Below are 12,371 nucleotides of genomic sequence, written 5' to 3' on the forward strand. Positions count from 1 at the left end.
CGAAACTCAAAATTTCGACCCCAAAAAAAAACGACAGTGGTACCCCTTATGTTTTTTTTTTTTGGGCAAAAAATTAAGTTTCCCCAATCTTCTCAAAACTCTGGATTCTGATAGAGGGCCATGAGACTTAGACCTGAGTGCAAAAATGGAGGCTCTAGACCCTTCCAGAGCTGAGATATCGAAACTCAAAATTTCGACCCCCAAAAAAAATGACAGTGGTACCCCTTCCGTTGTTTTTTTTTTTGGGCGAAAAATTAAGTTTCCCCAATCTTCTCAAAACTCTGGATTCTGATAGAGGACCATGAGACTTAGACCTGAGTGCAAAAATGGAGGCTCTAGACCCTTCCAGAGCTGAGATATCGAAACTCAAAATTTCGACCCCAAAAAAAAAACGACAGTGGTACCCCTTTCGTTTTTTTTTGGGGGGGGGGGGGGGCGAAAAATGAAGTTTCCCCAATCTTCTCAAAACTCTGGATTCTGATAGAGGGCCATGAGACTTAGACCTGAGTGCAAAAATGGAGGCTCTAGACCCTTCCAGAGCTGAGATATCGAAACTCAAAATTTCGACCCCAAAAAAAAACGACAGTGGTACCCCTTACATTTTTTTTGGGGGTGGGGCGAAAAATTAAATTTCCCCAATCTTCTCAAAACTCTGGATTCTGATAGAGGGCCATGAGACTTAGACCTGAGTGCAACAATGGAGGCTCTAGAACGTTCCAGAGCTGAGATATCGAAAATCAAAATTTCGACCCCAAAAAAAACGACAGTGGTACCCCTTACGTTTTTTTTGGGGGGGGCGAAAAATTAAGTTTCCCCAATCTTCTCAAAACTCTGGATTCTGATAGAGGGCCATGAGACTTAGACCTGAGTGCAAAAATGGAGGCTCTAGACCCTTCCAGAGCTGAGATATCGAAACTCAAAATTTCGACCCCCCAAAAAAACGACAGTGGTACCCCTTACGTTTTTTTTTTGGGGGGCGAAAAATTAAGTTTCCCCAATCTTCTCAAAACTCTGGATTCTGATAGAGGGCCATGAGACTTAGACCTGAGTGCAAAAATGGAGGCTCTAGACCCTTCCAGAGCTGAGATATCGAAACTCAAAATTTCGACCCAAAAAAAAAACGACAGTGGTACCCCTTACGTTTTTTTTGGGGGGGCGAAAAATTAAGTTTCCCCAATCTTCTCAAAACTCTGGATTCTGATAGAGGGCCATGAGACTTAGACCTGAGTGCAAAAATGGAGGCTCTACACCCTTCCAGAGCTGAGATATTGAAACTCAAAATTTCGACCCCAAAAAAAAACGACAGTGGTACCCCTTACGTTTTTTTTTTTGGGGCGAAAAATTAAGTATCACCAATCTTCTCAAAACTCTGGATTCTGATAGAGGGCCATGAGACTTAGACCTGAGTGCAAAAATGGAGGCTCTAGACCCTTCCAGAGCTGAGATATCGAAACTCAAAATTTCGACCCCCAAAAAAAACGACAGTGGTACCCCTTACGTTTTTTTTTTTGGGCAAAAAATTAAGTTTCCCCAATCTTCTCAAAACTCTGGATTCTGATAGAGGGCCATGAGACTTAGACCTGAGTGCAAAAATGGAGGCTCTAGACCCTTCCAGAGCTGAGATATCGAAACTCAAAATTTCGACCCCCAAAAAAAACGACAGTGGTACCCCTTCCGTTTTTTTTTTTTTGGGCGAAAAATTAAGTATCCCCAATCTTCTCAAAACTCTGGATTCTGATAGAGGGCCATGAGACTTAGACCTGAGTGCAAAAATGGAGGCTCTAGACCCTTCCAGAGCTGAGATATCGAAACTCAAAATTTCGACCCAAAAAAAAAACGACAGTGGTACCCCTTACGTTTTTTTTTTTTTGGGCGAAAAATTAAGTATCCCCAATCTTCTCAAAACTCTGGATTCTGATAGAGGGCCATGAGACTTAGACCTGAGTGCAAAAATGGAGGCTCTAGACCCTTCCAGAGCTGAGATATCGAAACTCAAAATTTCGACCCCAAAAAAAAAACGACAGTGGTACCCCTTACGTTTTTTTTGGGGGGGCGAAAAATTAAGTTTCCCCAATCTTCTCAAAACTCTGAATTCTGATAGAGGGCCATGAGACTTAGACCTGAGTGCAAAAATTGATGCTCTAGACCCTTCCAGAGCTGAGATATCGAAACTCAAAATTTCTACCCAAAAAAAAAAAAACGACAGTGGTACCCCTTACGTTTTTTTTTTTGGGGCGAAAAATTAAGTTTCCCCAATCTTCTCAAAACTCTGGATTCTGATAGAGGGCCATGAGACTTAGACCTGAGTGCAAAAATGGAGGCTCTAGACCCTTCCAGAGCTGAGATATCGAAACTCAAAATTTCGACCCCAAAAAAAAAAACGACAGTGGTACCCCTTACGTTTTTTTTTGGGGGGCGAAAAATTAAGTTTCCCCAATCTTCTCAAAACTCTGGATTCTGATAGAGGGCCATGAGACTTAGACCTGAGTGCAAAAATGGAGGCTCTAGACCCTTCCAGAGCTGAGATATCGAAACTCAAAATTTCGACCCCAAAAAAAAAAACGACAGTGGTACCCCTTACGTTTTTTTTTTTTTGGGGCAAAAAATTAAGTTTCCCCAATCTTCTCAAAACTCTGGATTCTGATATAGGGCCATGAGACTTAGACCTGAGTGCAAAAATGGAGGCTCTAGACCCTTCCAGAGCTGAGATATCGAAACTCAAAATTTCGACCCAAAAAAAAAAACGACAGTGGTACCCCTTACGTTTTTTTTTTTGGGGCGAAAAATTAAGTATCCCCAATCTTCTCAAAACTCTGGATTCTGATAGAGGGCCATGAGACTTAGACCTGAGTGCAAAAATGGAGGCTCTAGACCCTTCCAGAGCTGAGATATCGAAACTCAAAATTTCGACCCCAAAAAAAAACGACAGTGGTACCCCTTACGTTTTTTTTTTTTGGGCGAAAAATTAAGTATCCCCAATCTTCTCAAAACTCTGGATTCTGATAGAGGGCCATGAGACTTAGACCTGAGTGCAAAAATGGAGGCTCTAGACCCTTCCAGAGCTGAGATATCGAAACTCAAAATTTCGACCCAAAAAAAAAACGACAGTGGTACCCCTTACGTTTTTTTTTTTTTTGGGCGAAATATTAAGTATCCCCAATCTTCTCAAAACTCTGGATTCTGATAGAGGGCCATGAGACTTAGACCTGAGTGCAAAAATGGAGGCTCTAGACCCTTCCAGAGCTGAGATATCGAAACTCAAAATTTCGACCCAAAAAAAAAAACGATAGTGGTACCCCTTACGTTTTTTTTGGGGGGGCGAAAAATTAAGTTTCCCCAATCTTCTCAAGACTCTGGATTCTGATAGAGGGCCATGAGACTTAGACCTGAGTGCAAAAATGGAGGCTCTAGACCCTTCCAGAGCTGAGATATCGAAACTCAAAATTTCGACCCAAAAAAAAAAAAACGACAGTGGTACCCCTTTCGTTTTTTTTGGGGGGGCGAAAAATGAAGTTTCCCCAATCTTCTCAAAACTCTGGATTCTGATAGAGGGCCATGAGACTTAGACCTGAGTGCAAAAATTGATGCGCTAGACCCTTCCAGAGCTGAGATATCGAAACTCAACATTTCTACCCAAAAAAAAAAAACGACAGTGGTACCCCTTACGTTTTTTTTTTTTTTTTGGGCGAAAAATTAAGTTTCCCCAATCCTCTCAAAACTCTGGATTCTGATAGAGGGCCATGAGACTTAGACCTGAGTGCAAAAATGGAGGCTCTAGACCCTTCCAGAGCTGAGATATCGAAACTCAAAATTTCGACCCAAAAAAAACGACAGTGGTACCCCTTACATTTTTTTGGGGGGGGCGAAAAATTAAATTTCCCCAATCTTCTCAAAACTCTGGATTCTGATAGAGGGCCATGAGACTTAGACCTGAGTGCAACAATGGAGGCTCTAGACCCTTCCAGAGCTGAGATATCGAAACTCAAAATTTCGACCCAAAAAAAAAACGACAGTGGTACCCCTTACGTTTTTTTTTTTTTGGGCGAAAAATTAAGTATCCCCAATCTTCTCAAAACTCTGGATTCTGATAGAGGGCCATGAGACTTAGATCTGAGTGCAAAAATGGAGGCTCTAGACCCTTCCAGAGCTGAGATATCGAAACTCAAAATTTCGACCCAAAAAAAAAACGACAGTGGTACCCCTTACATTTTTTTGGGGGGGGCGAAAAATTAAATTTCCCCAATCTTCTCAAAACTCTGGATTCTGATAGAGGGCCATGAGACTTAGACCTGAGTGCAACAATGGAGGCTCTAGACCCTTCCAGAGCTGAGATATCGAAACTCAAAATTTCGACCCAAAAAAAAAAACGACAGTGGTACCCCTTACGTTTTTTTTTTTTGGGCGAAAAATTAAGTATCCCCAATCTTCTCAAAACTATGGATTCTGATAGAGGGCCATGAGACTTAGACCTGAGTGCAAAAATGGAGGCTCTAGACCCTTCCAGAGCTGAGATATCGAAACTCAAAATTTCGACCCCAAAAAAAAACGACAGTGGTACCCCTTACGTTTTTTTTTTTTTGGGCGAAAAATTAAGTATCCCCAATCTTCTCAAAACTCTGGATTCTGATAGAGGGCCATGAGACTTAGACCTGAGTGCAAAAATGGAGGCTCTAGACCCTTCCAGAGCTGAGATATCGAAACTCAAAATTTCGACCCAAAAAAAAAACGACAGTGGTACCCCTTACGTTTTTTTTTTTTGGGCGAAATATTAAGTATCCCCAATTTTCTCAAAACTCTGGATTCTGATAGAGGGCCATGAGACTTAGACCTGAGTGCAAAAATGGAGGCTCTAGACCCTTCCAGAGCTGAGATATCGAAACTCAAAATTTCGACCCAAAAAAAAAAAATGACAGTGGTACCCCTTTCGTTTTTTTTGGGGGGGCGAAAAATGAAGTTTCCCCAATCTTCTCAAAACTCTGGATTCTGATAGAGGGCCATGAGACTTAGACCTGAGTGCAAAAATTGATGCGCTAGACCCTTCCAGAGCTGAGATATCGAAACTCAACATTTCTACCCAAAAAAAAAAAAACGACAGTGGTACCCCTTACGGTTTTTTTTTTTTGGGCGAAAAATTAAGTTTCCCCAATCCTCTCAAAACTCTGGATTCTGATAGAGGGCCATGAGACTTAGACCTGAGTGCAAAAATGGAGGCTCTAGACCCTTCCAGAGCTGAGATATCGAAACTCAAAATTTCGACCCAAAAAAAACGACAGTGGTACCCCTTACATTTTTTTGGGGGGGGCGAAAAATTAAATTTCCCCAATCTTCTCAAAACTCTGGATTCTGATAGAGGGCCATGAGACTTAGACCTGAGTGCAACAATGGAGGCTCTAGACCCTTCCAGAGCTGAGATATCGAAACTCAAAATTTCGACCCAAAAAAAAAACGACAGTGGTACCCCTTACGTTTTTTTTTTTTTGGGCGAAAAATTAAGTATCCCCAATCTTCTCAAAACTCTGGATTCTGATAGAGGGCCATGAGACTTAGATCTGAGTGCAAAAATGGAGGCTCTAGACCCTTCCAGAGCTGAGATATCGAAACTCAAAATTTCGACCCAAAAAAAAAACGACAGTGGTACCCCTTACATTTTTTTGGGGGGGGCGAAAAATTAAATTTCCCCAATCTTCTCAAAACTCTGGATTCTGATAGAGGGCCATGAGACTTAGACCTGAGTGCAACAATGGAGGCTCTAGACCCTTCCAGAGCTGAGATATCGAAACTCAAAATTTCGACCCAAAAAAAAAAAACGACAGTGGTACCCCTTACGTTTTTTTTTTTTGGGCGAAAAATTAAGTATCCCCAATCTTCTCAAAACTATGGATTCTGATAGAGGGCCATGAGACTTAGACCTGAGTGCAAAAATGGAGGCTCTAGACCCTTCCAGAGCTGAGATATCGAAACTCAAAATTTCGACCCCAAAAAAAAACGACAGTGGTACCCCTTACGTTTTTTTTTTTTTGGGCGAAAAATTAAGTATCCCCAATCTTCTCAAAACTCTGGATTCTGATAGAGGGCCATGAGACTTAGACCTGAGTGCAAAAATGGAGGCTCTAGACCCTTCCAGAGCTGAGATATCGAAACTCAAAATTTCGACCCAAAAAAAAAACGACAGTGGTACCCCTTACGTTTTTTTTTTTTTGGGCGAAATATTAAGTATCCCCAATTTTCTCAAAACTCTGGATTCTGATAGAGGGCCATGAGACTTAGACCTGAGTGCAAAAATGGAGGCTCTAGACCCTTCCAGAGCTGAGATATCGAAACTCAAAATTTCGACCCAAAAAAAAAAAACGACAGTGGTACCCCTTTCGTTTTTTTTGGGGGGGCGAAAAATGAAGTTTCCCCAATCTTCTCAAAACTCTGGATTCTGATAGAGGGCCATGAGACTTAGACCTGAGTGCAAAAATTGATGCGCTAGACCCTTCCAGAGCTGAGATATCGAAACTCAACATTTCTACCCAAAAAAAAAAAACGACAGTGGTACCCCTTACGTTTTTTTTTTTTTGGGCGAAAAATTAAGTTTCCCCAATCCTCTCAAAACTCTGGATTCTGATAGAGGGCCATGAGACTTAGACCTGAGTGCAAAAATGGAGGCTCTAGACCCTTCCAGAGCTGAGATATCGAAACTCAAAATTTCGACCCAAAAAAAACGACAGTGGTACCCCTTACATTTTTTTGGGGGGGGCGAAAAATTAAATTTCCCCAATCTTCTCAAAACTCTGGATTCTGATAGAGGGCCATGAGACTTAGACCTGAGTGCAACAATGGAGGCTCTAGACCCTTCCAGAGCTGAGATATCGAAACTCAAAATTTCGACCCAAAAAAAAAACGACAGTGGTACCCCTTACGTTTTTTTTTTTTGGGCGAAAAATTAAGTATCCCCAATCTTCTCAAAACTCTGGATTCTGATAGAGGGCCATGAGACTTAGATCTGAGTGCAAAAATGGAGGCTCTAGACCCTTCCAGAGCTGAGATATCGAAACTCAAAATTTCGACCCAAAAAAAAAACGACAGTGGTACCCCTTACATTTTTTGGGGGGGGGCGAAAAATTAAATTTCCCCAATCTTCTCAAAACTCTGGATTCTGATAGAGGGCCATGAGACTTAGACCTGAGTGCAACAATGGAGGCTCTAGACCCTTCCAGAGCTGAGATATCGAAACTCAAAATTTCGACCCAAAAAAAAAAAACGACAGTGGTACCCCTTACGTTTTTTTTTTTTGGGCGAAAAATTAAGTATCCCCAATCTTCTCAAAACTATGGATTCTGATAGAGGGCCATGAGACTTAGACCTGAGTGCAAAAATGGAGGCTCTAGACCCTTCCAGAGCTGAGATATCGAAACTCAAAATTTCGACCCCAAAAAAAAACGACAGTGGTACCCCTTACGTTTTTTTTTTTTTGGGCGAAAAATTAAGTATCCCCAATCTTCTCAAAACTCTGGATTCTGATAGAGGGCCATGAGACTTAGACCTGAGTGCAAAAATGGAGGCTCTAGACCCTTCCAGAGCTGAGATATCGAAACTCAAAATTTCGACCCAAAAAAAAAACGACAGTGGTACCCCTTACGTTTTTTTTTTTTGGGCGAAATATTAAGTATCCCCAATTTTCTCAAAACTCTGGATTCTGATAGAGGGCCATGAGACTTAGACCTGAGTGCAAAAATGGAGGCTCTAGACCCTTCCAGAGCTGAGATATCGAAACTCAAAATTTCGACCCAAAAAAAACCCGACAGTGGTACCCCTTACGTTTTTTTTGGGGGGGCGAAAAATTAAGTTTCCCCAATCTTCTCAAAACTCTGGATTCTGTTAGAGGGCCATGAGACTTAGACCGGAGTGCAAAAATTGATGCTCTAGACCCTTCCAGAGCTGAGATATCGAAACTCAAAATTTCTACCCAAAAAAAAAAAACGACAGTGGTACCCCTTACATTTTTTTGGGGGGGGCGAAAAATTAAGTTTCCCGAATCCTCTCAAAACTCTGGATTCTGATAGAGGGCCATGAGACTTAGACCGGAGTGCAAAAATGGAGGTTCTAGACCCTTCCAGAGCTGAGATATCGAAACTCAAAATTTCGACCCAAAAAAAAAAACGACAGTGGTACCCCTTACGTTTTTTTTTTTTTGGGCGAAAAATTAAGTATCCCCAATCTTCTCAAAACTCTGGATTCTGATAGAGGGCCATGAGACTTAGATCTGAGTGCAAAAATGGAGGCTCTAGACCCTTCCAGAGCTGAGATATCGAAACTCAAAATTTCGACCCAAAAAAAAACGACAGTGGTACCCCTTACATTTTTTTGGGGGGGAGAAAAATTAAATTTCCCCAATCTTCTCAAAACTCTGGATTCTGATAGAGGGCCATGAGACTTAGACCTGAGTGCAACAATGGAGGCTCTAGACCCTTCCAGAGCTGAGATATCGAAACTCAAAATTTCGACCCAAAAAAAAAAACGACAGTGGTACCCCTTACGTTTTTTTTTTTGGGCGAAAAATTAAGTATCCCCAATCTTCTCAAAACTCTGGATTCTGATAGAGGGCCATGAGACTTAGACCTGAGTGCAAAAATGGAGGCTCTAGACCCTTCCAGAGCTGAGATATCGAAACTCAAAATTTCGACCCCAAAAAAAAACGACAGTGGTACCCCTTACGTTTTTTTTGGGGGGGCGAAAAATTAAGTTTCCCCAATCTTCTCAAAACTCTGGATTCTGATAGAGGGCCATGAGACTTAGACCTGAGTGCAAAAATTGATGCTCTAGACCCTTCCAGAGCTGAGATATCGAAACTCAAAATTTCTACCCAAAAAAAAAAAACGACAGTGGTACCCCTTACATTTTTTTGGGGGGGGCGAAAAATTAAGTTTCCCCAATCCTCTCAAAACTCTGGATTCTGATAGAGGGCCATGAGACTTAGACCTGAGTGCAAAAATGGAGGCTCTAGACCCTTCCAGAGCTGAGATATCGAAACTCAAAATTTCGACCCAAAAAAAAAAAACGACAGTGGTACCCCTTACGTTTTTTTTTTTTTGGGCGAAAAATTAAGTATCCCCAATCTTCTCAAAACTCTGGATTCTGATAGAGGGCCATGAGACTTAGATCTGAGTGCAAAAATGGAGGCTCTAGACCCTTCCAGAGCTGAGATATCGAAACTCAAAATTTCGACCCAAAAAAAAACGACAGTGGTACCCCTTACATTTTTTTGGGGGGGGCGAAAAATTAAATTTCCCCAATCTTCTCAAAACTCTGGATTCTGATAGAGGGCCATGAGACTTAGACCTGAGTGCAACAATGGAGGCTCTAGACCCTTCCAGAGCTGAGATATCGAAACTCAAAATTTCGACCCAAAAAAAAAAACGACAGTGGTACCCCTTACATTTTTTTTTTTTGGGCGAAAAATTAAGTATCCCCAATCTTCTCAAAACTCTGGATTCTGATAGAGGGCCATGAGACTTAGACCTGAGTGCAAAAATGGAGGCTCTAGACCCTTCCAGAGCTGAGATATCGAAACTCAAAATTTCGACCCCAAAAAAAAAAACGACAGTGGTACCCCTTACGTTTTTTTTTTTTTGGGCGAAAAATTAAGTATCCCCAATCTTCTCAAAACTCTGGATTCTGATAGAGGGCCATGAGACTTAGATCTGAGTGCAAAAATGGAGGCTCTAGACCATTCCAGAGCTGAGATATCGAAACTCAAAATTTCGACCCAAAAAAAAAAACGACAGTGGTACCCCTTACATTTTTTTGGGGGGGGGGCGAAAAATTAAATTTCCCCAATCTTCTCAAAACTCTGGATTCTGATAGAGGGCCATGAGACTTAGACCTGAGTGCAACAATGGAGGCTCTAGACCCTTCCAGAGCTGAGATATCGAAACTCAAAATTTCGACCCAAAAAAAACCGACAGTGGTACCCCTTATGTTTTTTTTTTTTGGGCGAAAAATTAAGTTTCCCCAATCTTCTCAAAACTCTGGATTCTGATAGAGGGCCATGAGACTTAGACCTGAGTGCAAAAATGGAGGCTCTAGACCCTTCCAGAGCTGAGATATCGAAACTCAAAATTTCGACCCAAAAAAAAAAACGACAGTGGTACCCCTTATGTTTTTTAATTTTTGGGCAAAAAATTAAGTTTCCCCAATCTTCTCAAAACTCTGGATTCTGATAGAGGGCCATGAGACTTAGACCTGAGTGCAAAAATGGAGGCTCTAGACCCTTCCAAAGCTGAGATATCGAAACTCAAAATTTCGACCCAAAAAAAAAAACGACAGTGGTACCCCTTACGTTTTTTTTGGGTGGGCGAAAAAATAAGTTTCCCCAATCCTCTCAAAACTCTGGATTCTGATAGAGGGCCATGAGACTTAGACCTGAGTGCAACAATGGAGGCTCTAGACCCTTCCAGAGCTGAGATATCGAAACTCAAAATTTCGACCCAAAAAAAAAACGACAGTGGTACCCCTTACATTTTTTTTGGGGGGGCGAAAAATTAAGTTTCCCCAATCCTCTCAAAACTCTGGATTCTGATAGAGGGCCATGAGACTTAGACCTGAGTGCAAAAATGGAGGCTCTAGACCCTTCCAGAGCTGAGATATCGAAACTCAAAATTTCGACCCAAAAAAAAAAAACGACAGTGGTACCCCTTACGTTTTTTTTTTTTGGGCGAAAAATTAAGTATCCCCAATCTTCTCAAAACTCTGGATTCTGATAGAGGGCCATGAGACTTAGATCTGAGTGCAAAAATGGAGGCTCTAGACCCTTCCAGAGCTGAGATATCGAAACTCAAAATTTCGACCCAAAAAAAAACGACAGTGGTACCCCTTACATTTTTTTTGGGGGGGCGAAAAATTAAATTTCCCCAATCTTCTCAAAACTCTGGATTCTGATAGAGGGCCATGAGACTTAGACCTGAGTGCAACAATGGAGGCTCTAGACCCTTCCAGAGCTGAGATATCGAAACTCAAAATTTCGACCCAAAAAAAACCGACAGTGGTACCCCTTATGTTTTTTTTTTTTTGGGCGAAAAATTAAGTTTCCCCAATCTTCTCAAAACTCTGGATTCTGATAGAGGGCCATGAGACTTAGACCTGAGTGCAAAAATGGAGGCTCTAGACCCTTCCAGAGCTGAGATATCGAAACTCAAAATTTCGACCCAAAAAAAAAACGACAGTGGTACCCCTTATGTTTTTTAATTTTTGGGCAAAAAATTAAGTTTCCCCAATCTTCTCAAAACTCTGGATTCTGATAGAGGGCCATGAGACTTAGACCTGAGTGCAAAAATGGAGGCTCTAGACCCTTCCAAAGCTGAGATATCGAAACTCAAAATTTCGACCCAAAAAAAAAAACGACAGTGGTACCCCTTACGTTTTTTTTGGGTGGGCGAAAAAATATGTTTCCCCAATCCTCTCAAAACTCTGGATTCTGATAGAGGGCCATGAGACTTAGACCTGAGTGCAACAATGGAGGCTCTAGACCCTTCCAGAGCTGAGATATCGAAACTCAAAATTTCGACCCCCAAAAAAAACGACAGTGGTACCCCTTACGTTTTTTTTTTTGGGGGCGAAAAATTAAGTTTCCCCAATCTTCTCAAAACTCTGGATTCTGATAGAGGACCATGAGACTTAGACCTGAGTGCAACAATGGAGGCTCTAGACCCTTCCAGAGCTGAGATATCGAAATTTAAAATTTCGACCCAAAAAAAAAACGACAGTGGTACCCCTTTCGTTTTTTTGGGGGGGGCGAAAAATGAAGTTTCCCCAATCTTCTCAAAACTCTGGATTCTGATAGAGGGCCATGAGACTTAGACCTGAGTGCAAAAATGGAGGCTCTAGACCCTTCCAGAGCTGAGATATCGAAACTCAAAATTTCGACCCCCCAAAAAAACGACAGTGGTACCCCTTTCGTTTTTTTGGGGGGGGGGGGGCGAAAAATGAAGTTTCCCCAATCTTCTCAAAACTCTGGATTCTGATAGAGGGCCATGAGACTTAGACCTGAGTGCAACAATGGAGGCTCTAGACCCTTCCAGAGCCGAGATATCGAAACTCAAAATTTCGACCCAAAAAAAAAACGACAGTGGTACCCCTTACGTTTTTTTTGGGGGGGGGCGAAAAATTAAGTTTCCCCAATCTTCTCAAAACTCTGGATTCTGATAGAGGGCCATGAGACTTAGACCTGAGTGCAACAATGGAGGCTCTAGACCCTTCCAGAGCTGAGATATCGAAACTCAAAATTTCGACCCAAAAAAAAAACGACAGTGGTACCCCTTTCGTTTTTTTTTGGGGGGGCGAAAAATGAAGTTTCCCCAATCTTCTCAAAACTCTGGATTCTGATAGAG

Source organism: Pimephales promelas, chromosome 10, assembly GCF_988280905.1.
Source record: "Pimephales promelas chromosome 10, fPimPro1.hap1.1, whole genome shotgun sequence".
Lineage (NCBI taxonomy): Eukaryota > Metazoa > Chordata > Actinopteri > Cypriniformes > Leuciscidae > Pimephales > Pimephales promelas.